This window comes from Hakea prostrata, chromosome 1, assembly GCF_041222555.1.
Source record: "Hakea prostrata isolate BN-2017 chromosome 1, UWA_Hpros_2, whole genome shotgun sequence".
Classification (NCBI taxonomy): domain Eukaryota; kingdom Viridiplantae; phylum Streptophyta; class Magnoliopsida; order Proteales; family Proteaceae; genus Hakea; species Hakea prostrata.
The window spans coordinates 49,268,501-49,282,636 of NC_142600.1; the positions used below are offsets into that span (position 1 = coordinate 49,268,501).

The window sequence follows — 14,136 nt, forward strand, 5'->3', positions numbered from 1 at the left end:
ATTGGCATTGCTGAAATTACCAACATAGTAAGCAAATTCTGGGTTAGATGGACAGCTATCAAAGACATGCTCCCCACTACAATATGTACACGAGACTACTGTATGTTGTTGAGTTTGTACAGCTGTAGGCAAGTTTACGGATTTCAACACACTAGTTAGGTATGACACTTGTGAAGTTAAAGCTGTCATTGCATCTAACTCATAAGTCCCTGCCACTCTCTTATTTGCAGCACCTCTCTCAGCTGGCCATTGGTAGTTGTTGTTGGCCATTCTCTCCAAGATTTCATAAGCTTCATTGTAAGACTTTGCCAATATAGCCCCATTTGCTGATGCATCCACTATGGATCGAGTTTGTCCACTTAAACCATAGTAGAAAGTCTCCATTTGAATCCAATGAGGAATACCATGGTGAGGACATTTGCGCAAGAGCTCCTTAACTCTTTCCCATGCCTCATACAAAGATTCACCATCCAACTGTTGAAAACCAGTGATATCATTTCTGAACTTGGCATTCTTTGATGCAGGGAAGTACTTCATCAAGAACTTCTCTACTAAATCATTCCATGTGGCTACTGATTGTGGAGGTAAGGAGTTCAACCATGTTCTTGCTCTATCCCGCAATGAGTAAGGGAATAGCTTCAATCTCAAAGCTTCTTCAGTTGCTCCGGCTATCTTGAAAGAGTCACTTACTTCAATGAAGAGTCTAAGATGGAGATGAGGATCTTCTATTGACAGCCCACTGAATTGTCCCACAGTTTGAAGCATTTGGAACATCACCGGCTTAAGTTCAAAATGTAAGGCTTGAATATCTGGCCGTACTATGCTTGGATTCAGCTCATGCAACATGGGGATAGCATATGCTCTGATGGCCCTATCTCTATCATCACCCTCAACTACCATATTATTCTCATTATTATTCAATCCATTTCTCACTGCTTCAGCCATTGTTTGACCTACTGCTAAACCTCGTTGCTCCCTTCTTCTAGCTCGAAATGTCCTTTCGATTTCAAAATCAAAGCGTATCAACTGTTGATCATGCAGAGGATTCATACAAGGGTAAAAGCACCTGGAAATAAAAGAAAACTAATATCAAAAGTAAAGAAATTTCAGTAGATAAAACAAAAACTTACTTCTACACTAATTATCAAAGACAAAATTCCCTGGCAACGGCGCCAAAAACTTGTTGCTTGTATCTCAAGATATTACGCAAGTATACGTATCGCAATCAAGTAATAAATGATAAGTAAGTATCGATCCCACGAAGAATTATATCCTTAACTTTTAATGTAAAAGTAAAATTGATTTAAATGAAATTAACAAGGTTGATTGGTGATTTTCTAACTAAATAACCAAATGACAGGTAAAGAAAACTAAGGAACTAAAATGTAGATTAAGCATGGAAGAAACTTAATGAGTGACAAGTGTGTTAAGAATCAAGTTTCCCTTCCCCTGAATTTTATAACACAAATACTAAGCAATACTACAACCCCAAGATAAATCAAGAACTTGGAATGAATGGCAATATGGTATTTTCCAATACACATAAGCTAGCATCCTAAATCAACATCTGCATATTCCTATGATGACTTGAATTAAGGATGCAATTTAAACCCAATCCAATCAATGGTAATGTGAGGTAATTGGGTATTCCTACCCAACCTACTAATTAACACAACCTAATTAAAGATTATGCTAACTCACACAATTCAACAAACACCTAGACTCCATTAATTTTCCAATTAATGAAATCATAACATTCATTCAAGAAAGATCATTCAAGAACTGAATTTAGTCAATATAACATGCTGAATTCATTAACAATAAAGTGGATTGCAATAAAACTAAAGAACACATGATTAGTTACATATCAAAATTCAGGTTTAGGTACTACTATCATCCCAACACAGCTAAGATTTAGCCCATAACAGAATTCAAATGCATAAAACCAAGTATAGTTGACATGAGACTAGAAAGTAAGAAGATAGAGTTATAAAAACAAGAAGAAACTAAGGCTTCAATGCTTCCACATGAGCTTCAGCTTTCTTCTCCAGGAAATCAGCAACTCCAGCAGCTCCTTGCTTCCACAAGAGCTCCATCTTTGGTTCTATCTTCCCTCCTCTCAGCCGAGTCTCTATTCCCCACCTTAGCCGAATGTGGTTCATTCCTCCTTTTGCCTCTCTTCTCTTTCTTCCATAAATGTCTTCAATCATTAGGTTAGATTTTGGCCATAAGATTAGAACTTTTCCTCCTGAGATCAAGGGCTGAGAACCATCATGTATTTACAAGAATTTTGTCCACTTAAGTTAGCCCTTTCTGGTCAATTCCATTTGAATTGGATCTGAGAATATTCTGCTCCGTTGTTGTAGCAATGCAACAACAACTCTACAACAAAGTTAGAGGACAGGTTCTTCTATTATGAATCTTCACCTACATTTTCAAGAGAAAGAGAAACAGTCAAATTCATCCATAAAAAGAAGGGAAATTCATGTAATGGTGACAATAATGAACTAAACAAAATGCAACATGTTAAGACTAAATAAGACAACACCTAATGAATACTATCACTAAAACAAAGACGAAATACTCCTAAATCAAGCCATCTCAAGTATAAAAGTTATCAATCTTAACTCTATTTCATCGAGTTATCAGGTACCCCAAATGCTATTACCCTTTCGGTAGGGGGATTGAAACCGAGTGACCCGTGATGACAGTGATGTGACATTGTGGTCCACTGTTAGTCATATAAATGGTAGGGTTGCATATGTTAGGGTTGGGCTCATAGATGTCCAACGATCGGACCGGGTGTCATGAGGAATCATGAGAGCATCCAACAATATGTGGATGACCATAGGGTTAAGGAGTGGAGTTCAACAGCGGTAGCCAGTCCATGAGGATTCTCTCTCCTAGGTTGCGAAGGATACTGAACCGAGTTGGTTGGTGCCATAGGGGATGTATCTGGACTTCATGTAGACATGTAATGTGAAACCCAGCCCTAACCCTGACCTTGAAACCCTGTTGTTTGTAGGTCCAGTAACCCGAAGTAAGGCAAGAAGTCATCTTTGGGCCAATTCAGTTGAAGACTTGATGGCTGGATTGGAATCCTTGAGTGTGGATGTCAGTGTTCCATTTATGGAAACTGCACCCTGATGAAAATTGGATTAGTTGATGGACTTGGAGTGCTCTCTGTATTTGTTCGAAGGCATTTCTACCTACTAGGTATGTCACTTTAGGTGTGTGCAAAACCCCTTGATGTTTGGACTTGATCTGAGCCTTCAATTCCCTGTTTTGAAGTTGCTGTTCTGATTGGTCAACTGGACTAGTCGACCAATCAATCGACCAATTGAGTCTGTTTTTGAAATTTAGGTTGTGGCTACTCTACTTAAGTTCAGTCTAGGAATACTCCGCCTCATCTGCCTCCTAAGCCTCTGGAACGAGTTAGAACCCTATTTTAATCGATTCCCTTGCATCCTTGGTTGATATCTCGGAAGAACTCAAGTAATCTTCATCCTCCTGCATCAAAGGTATGTTTATGATCTCTTTCCTCTCTATCTCTGATTTTCTTTCCTTTAATATGTTCTTGATTGAGGTCAGGAAGATGATGCTGCACTACCATCTATTCCATGATCTCATCATGTTCTTTGAGATCTATGATCATCATCATGATCTCAACCCTTGCCAGTTGAATCCTAGAAACCCTAACCTTGTGTGGTCATCAGGAGAACCTTTTGGTAACCCCCCATGTGAGGGAAACCTCATGGGTAAATTGTTAGGTTGATCTAAATTTAATATTCTATAATTCTTCTTGTTGTAATTGGCCTATCATTAATTCCCTCCCTCCTATGATCTCAACCTTTTTCGTGGGAGCCAAAAAGGGTGAAACCCTAATTTCTTGGATATATGTTATTGACCCTGTTAACATCCAATCAATGTGTTTTCTTTACTAGAATCATAACCTATCATCCTCTAGTTCATTATCCTTGATCCATACTATATTCCCTTCATGATCTATGTTTAACCTAATTAGGTTAACCTTCTGGTTCCTAAGTTGTAACCTGGAAACTTGATTTGACTAAAGGTTTGTTGTCCTCGATAGACTTAAATGCTTCCATTAGAGTTTCCCCCTTATTTTGTACCCTTTTAAACCACCAAATTCGGATTCATATTCTAAAATTTCTGATTTTTGAAGGCTACTGTCTCGGTTGGTCGACTCATTGGTCAACTGGGGCAGTAGACCAATCAGTCGACCAATGGGTACAGTAACCCCATTCTTAGTCTGTTTTGATTGAATTGTGATCTTTCCTTCTATGTATCTTTCCTAACTTATTTTATGTTAATGATTAGATCATGACTTTATATTCTCTTTGGTATATGATGAACTGTTGATTGTGTATGTCATGACTGATCTAAGATTGTATCTGATTAGGTATGATTTGGGATTGAGAGGTGTCCTTTTGACACTTCTGTCCTTGGACATTGTCGGAAATAGTATGGGATGTTTCTGGGGTTGTCCATCGACGCTTTCCCGAGTTATTGATTGTCATACCTAGGACTGTCTATCAGTGTTTGGCTAGGATGTCCCTGTTATATCAGACCCGATTCGGAAGGGTATTGAGACCGAACAACCCGTGGCAGCAATGGGGATTCACGGGCGTTCAAGACCGGTAACCAACCCGTGAGAGGACAGGAATCACATTGTGGGGGCCATGTATTGGAGGGTTGCATATGGTTAGACTTGGGCTCATGGGTGCTTAAGACGGTGAGTTATATCCGTGAGAGGACATGAGAGTTTCCCATTTACCATATGTGGATAACCAATAGGGTTGATGAGTCCGTAGTTCGGGACTATTAGGACTCTAGTGGAAAGGATACCGGAAAGGATCGCCCGAGGCGAAGAATGGAAGTATCTGAACCTGAGTTGATGTAACTGAGTAGCTGACTTGCATTAGGCTAGGCTTTACCCTGACATGCGCCAGTACTTATGCCAAATGGTTGTGAGAGAGAGTGTTGACTTAACCCCCTGCCATGGTTTGTCCTGAGGGATGCCGGACCCACTACCAACATGAGCCGTGTCACATCCTCCCAGCCGGTACCCTATCTGGCATACCCGAGAGTGTGATCCATAACCCGAAGATCAGGTATCGAGTAATCAACCTCCCACATAAACAATAACATAATCATGAACAATAATAATAAAAGTGCGGAAGATAAACCATAGATCCAAATAAGGAAAGAATGAATCATATATAAATCAGAGTACTAGATATAGTCAGTGTCTAAGACAGATAAGTAAAGTGAGGCAAAATCCCACTCTACAACCAGCGGAAAAGTAGTTCTAAAAGAGAATAAGCAAGACAGAATCTAATCCCAGTAGCAGGTACAATGGGTAACTAAATTGTTCTCAACTTTATAGACAACATCCCTATAAGTATAAGTCTCATAAACAGCACAAGGGCGCTTCCACTCAATGGTCGGACTAAGCATCGTACGGAGCATAACCACTCGCGGGATTTTCAGTGTAATTGTTGTAACCGCAATCACCTTCCTGGAGATATGCCTCTTCTCCTTGCGCTTCTTCATAGGGGCCGTCATAATATTCAGTACCTGTAGAATAGTCTAACAAATATTGTACAATAAAGGAATGAGTTTCAAAGAAACTCAGTAAGGCAATTAAATCCATAATAACATAAATGGCAGGATTTCAGAACAAACATAAATGCAATATGGTATGAGACAAACAATGAATGAATGAATCTAACTCTATGTATGCTGGTCTCTATTGGCAGACATGCTTTAAGTCATAGCACCGTACTTCTTTAGGAAGGTCTCAATCACTCATCATCAGTTGGTAATGGGTCCGGCATCCCTCGGGACATTCCATGGCTGGGGGTATAGGTCACCACTCTCTCACATCACCATTGGTCTAAGTACCGGCGCATGTCAGGGTAAAGCCTAGCCAAATGCAAGTCTTCTACTTAGATACATCAAGTCAGATCCAGATACGTCCATTCCTCGTCCCTGACGATCCTTTCCGGTATCCTTCACACTAGAGTCCTCATAGTCCCTGACTACGGACTCATCAAACCTACTGGTCATCCACATATGGTAAACGGGAAGCTCTCACGTCCTCTCACGGGTTGGTTACCGGTCTTAAGCGCCCGTGAGCCCAAGTCTATCCATATGCAACCCTACCAATAAATGGCCCCCACAATGTGATTTCTGTCCTCTCACGGGTTGGTTACCGGTCTTGAGCGCCCATGAATCCCCATTGCTACCACGGGTCATTCGGTCTCAATACCCCACCGATTAGGGTCTGACATAACGGGACATCCTAGCCAAACACTACTAGACAATCCTAGATATGTCATCCAACAGTTTAGGAAGGTGTCCAGAGGGCATCTCCGGAAACATCCCATAATATTCCCGTAGTAGTCCAAGGACAGAAGTGTCAAAAGGACACCTCTCCTTTCCAAACCATACTTAAGCATACACATGCATCAATTCATATCATCACATATATGGTAACTTCATATATGGAAAGAAATCAATAATTACAATCAACTTGTATATAATTGGTAAGTAAATCATACATGAATCAATTAATCATAAACAAGTAATGCTACTGTAATCAAGGTTATGCAACAGTAGTATATCATTGTAAGAATCTGATTAAGGAAACAAATCAATGATATTCAAATATAGAAACTAGATTCATGCTATCTATGTAATTAAGGAAATAACCATCCTTACCTTTTATAACTCGCAAAGGAATCCTAAGAAATCAAGTAAGATCTTGACAAACTTGAGAAGAAGGTCCTAAACAAGTGTATACAACATATTAGGAAAGATCCCTAACAGAAAAGATACCAAAACATCCAACACAGACCAATTCTGGAGTTGCTGTACTCATTGGTCGAGTGGATTGGTCGACTGGTCCAGTCAACCAATCAGTCGACCAATGCAGACAGTAGCCTAAAAAAAACAGAGTTTTAAGATATAAAATCCGAATTTGGTGGTTCAAAAGGGTACAAATCAAGGGGTAAACTACATTAGTAGTATCCTAATATATAGGGGGTCTCAAAACACTAATCAAATCAAATCATCAAGATCCAAATTAGGAAACAAAAAGCTACCATAATTAGATCAATCATGGATCTTGAAGAATTCAAGATAGAAATCAAAGACAAGAACAATAGGAGAATGGATCATTGCTTCAGGTAAAGGTATCATGAAAAGCATACTTAGATCTTCTAGAAAATAGACCTAAGAGCATAAATCTAAATAAGGAAACAAAACCTACCATATATGTAACTATCATGATTCATGAAGAAAACATGGTATGGTAGAAGAGAAACAACTAGAGATTGATAGATCATGGACCATGAAAAGAAAACACAGCAATTGACTACTAACATGATCAATATAGAAGATCCAAGGAGATCAGAATTCAAATCAATAGTTAAACAAAGACTAGATCATGGTTTGATCATGATTCCTTCAAAAGCTTGCAATGATCATGGTTAAGATCATTGTTTTAGCCATTAATCCTTAGGAAGATCATGAGAGACAAGTCCAGAGATGTTTGCAACAGAGAATGCAGCATCTCCTCTACTGTCTCAACTCAAAAAGGAAAGAAAAACAGAGATGGAGGAGAAGAAGAGAGTGTAGACATACCTTTGATGCAAAAGGAAGAGTTTTGACGAAGATCCGTCAAGAAAATCACCAAGGATGCAAGGGAGATGACTTGCAGAGGTTTTTGGTTCGTTCCAAAGAGTTTGGAGGCAGCAAATACGAAGTAGACTCGAGATTGAACTTAAATAGAGCAAGCAAGACCTAATTGCCAAAGACAGCACCCATTGGTCGAGTGGATTGGTCGACTGGTCCAGTCTACCAATCAGTCGACCAATGCAGACAGCAATTCCAAAACAGGGAATTGAAGGCCCAGATCAGATCCAATCCTAAAGGGGTTTTGCACACATATCAAGTAACTTACCTAATAGGTAGAAATGCCTTCAAACCATGATAGAGAGCACTCCAAGTCCATCAACTAATCTGATCTTCATCAAGATTCAGTTTCCATAAATAGAACTTCATCATCAACTCTCATGGATTCAAAGCCAGACAACAAGTCCTCCACTGGGATGGCCCAAAGCTGACTTCTTACTTTACTTCGGGTCACTGGACCTACAAATAACAAGGTTTCCGGGTCAAGGTTAGGGCTGGGTTTTACAAGCCGTATGCGTGACCTACCCAAGGAAGTACGGTGCTATGTCTTAAAGCATGTCTGCCATAGAGACCAGCATACATAGAGTTTAGATGCATACATACATTATTTGTTTCATATTGCATTGCATCTTTTTATGGATTGCTTTCATGTTATTTGTGTTGCTATGGATTAACTACCTTACTGAGTTTCTTCGAAACTCATTCCTTTTGTACATTGTTTTGTTAGACTATTCTACAGCTATTGATTACTATGGCGAACAGTACGATGAAGCGCAAGCTGATGAAGCGTACTACACACAAGGTGTTGGCAACAATCAAGATTACTCTGATGATCCCTCCGTTGATCAAGTTGCGTACTACGATTAAAGACAACATATATGTGGAACGTCTCAAATGGATTGATGAAGTCCATTATTTTGAAGACGTCATCTATAGAATAGAAAACTCTTATGTTTAGTTATCTTTCTTAGTTCCTTTGATTTAGTTGTTATTTCTTTTAGACTTACATACTGCGTTCTGTTGTATTTTGTGGAGTGAGTTTCCGCCTCACTTTACTTCTTTTGATATCTACAGATATCTGGTATCATTTTCCGCACTCTGATTTTATTATTTATTCATTTCTTGTTTTGAACCTTGTTTATAATATTAAACCTTGATTATTTCCTTTTTATGATTATGTTATTGTATATGTGGGAGGATGATTTCCTCAATACTTGATCTTCGGGGCTGTGGATCACACTCTCGGGTATGCCAGTTAGGGTACCGGCTGGGAGGACGGGACTTTCCCCTTTTTCCCAAGATCCCTACAGAGGTAGCAAGTCCTTGCAGGATCAGAGTGATGAGACTTACCCAGAGGAGGGCTGGTGTATAACTTAAAGCATGTCAACTATTAGAGACCTGCATAGTTAGAAATCATAGTATCATTCATATTTTGCATTCATTCATATTATTTATGTATCTTGGCATTGTTAGATAATTGATGGGATTGTGATTGTTTCTTACTGAGTTCTCTAGAACTCATGTCTTTATTTTGTATTGTTTATTAGCCTGCACAGAAGAAGGAGTTATACAGGAGGATGGACTGGTTTCCTATGAAGGAACCATCCCGTATGAAGAAGATGTGGCACCGTCAGTGGGAGATGGAAATAGCATGTGCGGGAGCTCTTGCAGCTACATGGAGTGCGCTTATCGCACCTATTGATGATAAGAGACGGAAGGTGGTTAGGAAGTTTGCTCGGCGAATAGAGTTGAATTGGAGAACACCTTACCTTGAGATCCATAGAGTTAGAAGAGACTTTGGCCAACCTTAGAAGGCAAAGAACCATGGCAAACTATGAGCCTCCAATGAGGCCCTTGAGTGAGCATTTCATTCCTACGACATATACTCCGGTTTCTTGTATTAAGTTGCCTAACATAGAAGCGGCTCAATATGAGATCAAATCTAGTGTGATTCAAATGCTACCATCTTTTTATGGACTTGCCAATGAAGAGCCTTATAAGCACTTAGATGAGTTTTTAGAGGTGCCCTCCACGATTAAAATTCAAAACCTCTCAGTTGATGCTTTAAGGTTACTTCTTTTCCCATTCTCCCTTAAAGATAAAGCTGAGCATTGGCTTCATTTTTTGGACAATGTTAAAATTTCCACTTGGGTAGAAATGCAACAGGAGTTCCTTAAAAAGTTCTTCCCCATTGGCCGTACCAATAGCATTAGGAGAGCGATAACGAGTTTCTCCCAACAAGAAGGAGAACAATTTCATGAGGCTTAGGAAAGACTAAAAGAATTACCTAGAAAGTGCCCCCACCATGCTATTCCTAAATGGCAATTGGTTCAATGCTTTTATGATGGCCTTAGAGACCGACATAGTTGATTCTTCTTGTGGTGGGACTTTCATGCACAAGAATGAGAATGAGGCATGGGAAGTTTTTGAGACCCTTAGTGAAAACACCCAACACCATGCTTCAACAGCTAGGACTGAGATTCCATCCATTGGGCAACCAAAGAGGAGCGGTCTCTATGAGATCAATCCTACCATTGAGATGAGCACTAAGGTTGACTTGCTATCAAAGAAATTGGACCATCTCTTGTCATTAGGACAACAAACCCCATCTCCACTTCCTACAAGTTTCTCTCCACCTAATCAGATTGAAGCATGTGCTTTATGTTCTAGCCTATCCCATCATGTCACTGATTGTTGTTTGGCTACACAATACCCTGAGTTTGTTAAGGAGCATGCACATTTGGTCCAAGGAGTCTCTAAATTGGGCAATAATCCACATTCCAATACCTACAACCCAGGATGGCGAAACCACCCCAATTTTTCATGGCGAAACTCAATGCCCAATCCCTCTAATCAAATACCTTATAGGCCACCTCCATTTAATATGCAACAACATGCCTATAGGAATGAGCTACCATCATCTCCACAACCCTCACATAATTCATCATTTGAGGATAAGGTGCTAAAGGCGCTTAGTGGACTAGAGCAAAACACTCAATTGTTACATTCTCATTCTCAGTCCATTAACAAATTGGAAACTCAACTTGGTCAACTAGCTGATGCCATCAGTAGGAGGGAGGTTGGTCAGTTACCTAGTCAACCAATAGGTGACCCTAATCATCAAATTGGGTCTAGGAAAGAACAAGTCCAAGCAATCTCGGTTGTGACACGCAGTAGGAAGGAATATTATGCACCTTAGCCTACTCCTAAGCCATTGCCCATTGATCTTGAGAGTCGAGAAGAGGTTGATTTGACCCATGAGACTGGCAATGATGCACACAAACCTAGTAAAGAAACACCACCTGTGAGTATTTCGCATCAATTTCCTTGTAAGGGGTTGCACATTCCGATTGTAAAGGGTCCTATTCCTAAATCTTACACTCCCAAAGTCCCCTTCCCTGAAGCTCTTGAGTCCTCAATTCCAGATTCTAGAAAGAATGAATCATTAAGCCCAAATAGAGGTGAAGAGTGCTTTGCAATTAACTTTATTGATGAGGTAGTGGTTGATTATATTCCAATCATGCTTATTGATGATCCCCTACAACATTCTTGTCATTTGGGGAATCTAACCTAAATATTGAGGAAGTCAACACATTGTTGGACTCTTCCACTTCTTTGAAGCAGTCACCATTCACATCTAGATTTGAGCTTCCACCTCCATTGGCTGCTTCTTACTGAGTCTGGCTGAAGACTCTAAACTTAGCGCTTTATGGGAGGTAACCCATATGTTTAGATATTATTTCTTGTTCTTTTTCCTTTATTTTCTTTGTTTGTTGTTAGGTTTTACTGTTGCGTGCTCTATCATGAGTTCAAACATCGTCGGGTACACTCTTTCCTCTATTTGCTTCTATTATTTTGTTTGCATGCACTGAGGTCATTGCATAATTTAAGTGTGGGGGGGGGGCTTTCAACTCGAGTAAGACTTGTTGATAGGTCGTAGAGCATTGTCACAAAGATAAAAAGTGCCCAATTTTTTTTTGGCTTTGGTAAGTGATACGGAGAGACTATGATCAGACCGGGTTCATACCTGGTCTGACCCTCGACCCCGGTCGAGACGGAGAAAACCAACTCGCTCCCGAGCGAACCGGATCCAGAAGATGGCTTGCTGAAGAAGAAAGCTTATTCGGCTGCAAGCGCGCCCTAATCCTACTTATGGATTAGGGTAATCACCCTAATGATGGCAGACTCGAATTGACGGCTGCGGATAATCATTATCGAAGGGATAATCATCACATAACCGAAAGGTTATCTCAGGAGTCCTCTACTAGTCCAAACTAGTAGAAGTCTATTGCTCAATGGATCTAACTGTTAAGATCCAACGACTACCCGAAGAAGGCTCTAGTGCATCCAACGAAGGAGATTCGAAGGTACACTCTATATAAACCTCACTACCATACAAGGTGAGGGGATCAAAAAGAATACTATCTGAGACTCAGGTTCAGATACATACTGATAGACCTAAACTATCAGCAATCTGCTATCTAGATCACCTTTCCCAGTTCTTCATTCCTTAGCTCTACACTTCTAGCAGAGCCGTTTGTGGTTAAGTTCATCAACTGACTTAGCCTTCGGAGGTGGACTCCCGACCTCAGCGGTCGGGCCACATCTGACGCTTTCGTTTTGCAGGACATCACGAGGAGATCTAAGGGCTGAGCAGATTTTGGACACATCAATTTGGTGCCGTCTGTGGGAAACAACTTGAAAAGCCATGGTGACTAGATCAGCAGCCGCAGCACAACCCAATTCCAGTGTTCAGATCCCTGGAGTGAATAATCTAGATATTTCCCAGGAAAGCCAAAATCCTATCGAGGTAGATGGTGGCCAGGGAGGACGTAATCCTCCTCCTGATACACTCCAAGATCAATTGGATCAGGTAAAGATTCAACTCTTGGAGGTGAGCCAAGCACTCCACATGCTCACCAGACGAGTGGTTTTTGTGAAACCCAGCCCTAACCTTGACCCGGAAACCTTGTTATTTGTAGGTCCGATGACCCGAAGTAAAGTAAGAAGTCAGCTTTGGGCCATCCCAGTAGAGGACTTGGTGTCTGGCTTTGAATCCATGAAGGTTGATGATGAGGTTCTATTTATGGAAACAGAATCCTGATGAAGATCTAATTAGTTGATGGACTTGGAGTGCTCTCTATCTTGGTTTGAAGGCATTTCTACCTACTAGGTAAGTCACTTGACTTGTGTGCAAAACCCCTTTAGGATTGGATTTGATCTGGACCTTCAATTCCCTGTTTTTGGCCTTCTTTGTCGACATTGGTCGACCGATTGGTCGGCTCGGGCCAGTCGACCAATCCACTCGACCAATGGGTGCTTGTCTTTGGCAATTAGGTTGATTCTTGCTCTATTTAAGTCTAACCTCGAGTCCACTTCGTATTTGCTGCCTCCAAACCCTCTCGGGAACGAACCAAAGACCTCTCGCAAGTCATCTCTCTTGCATCCTTGGAGTTTTCTTGGCGGATCTTCGTCGGAACTCTTCTTTTTGCATCAAAAGGTATGTCTACTCTCTCTTCTTCTCCTCCATCTTTGTTTTTCTTTCCTTTTTGAGTTGAGACAGTAGAAGAGATGCTGCATTCTCTGTTGCAAACATCTCTGAACATGTTCTCATGATCATCCTAAGGATTTAAGGCTAGAACAATGATCTTAACCATGATCATTGCAAGCTTTTGAAGGATTCATGATCTAACCATGATTTAATCTCTGTTAATCTTCTAATCTGAATTCCGATCTCTTTGGATCTTCTTTCATTGATCATGTTAGTGGTTAATGGTTGTGTTTTCTTTCCATGATTCATAATCCATAGAATTCTAGTTGTTCTCTTCTACCTTACTATGTGTTCTTCATGATGCATGATAATTACATATATGGTAGGTTTTATTTCCTTATTTAGATTTATGCTTCTAAGCCTTATTCCATGAAGACCTATGCATGTTTTCATGTTTTCATTACCGAAAGCAATGATCCATCCTCCTATAGTTCTTGTCCTTGTTTTCTATTTCAAAATCCATCAAGATCCATGTTTGATTTATTTATGGTAACTTTTTGTTTCCTAATTTGGATCTTGATACCTTGATTTGATTAGTGTTTTGAGGTCCCCTTTATGTTAGGATACTACTGATATAGTCTACCCCTTGATTAGTACCCTTTTGAACCACCAAATTCGGATTTCATATCTTAAAACTCTGATTTTATAAGCTCATCATCTGCATTGGTCGACTGATTGGTCGACTGGACCACTCGACCAATCCACTCGACCAATGAGTACAGCAACTCCAGAATTGGTCTGTTTCGGATATTTTGATATATATTCTGCTAGGGATCTTTCCTAATATGTTGTATATACTTGTTTAGGACCTTCTTCTCAAGTTTGCCAAGATCTTACTTGATTTCTTAGGATTCTTTGCGAGT

At 40.2% G+C, this 14,136-nt stretch overlaps 2 non-coding genes across 2 annotated transcripts; one reads left to right on the forward strand and one right to left on the reverse strand.

Moving 5' to 3' along the window:
- The first annotated feature begins 400 nt into the window (after positions 1 to 400).
- Positions 401 to 507, forward strand: LOC149029085 (small nucleolar RNA R71). The gene has a single exon (XR_016171279.1). It is a non-coding gene; the product is annotated as a small nucleolar RNA R71 (small nucleolar RNA).
- Positions 508 to 9,927: 9,420 nt separating this feature from the next.
- LOC149029086 (small nucleolar RNA R71) lies at positions 9,928 to 10,034 on the reverse strand. Its single transcript, XR_016171323.1, has one exon. It is a non-coding gene; the product is annotated as a small nucleolar RNA R71 (small nucleolar RNA).
- Between the last annotated feature and the right edge of the window lie 4,102 nt (positions 10,035 to 14,136).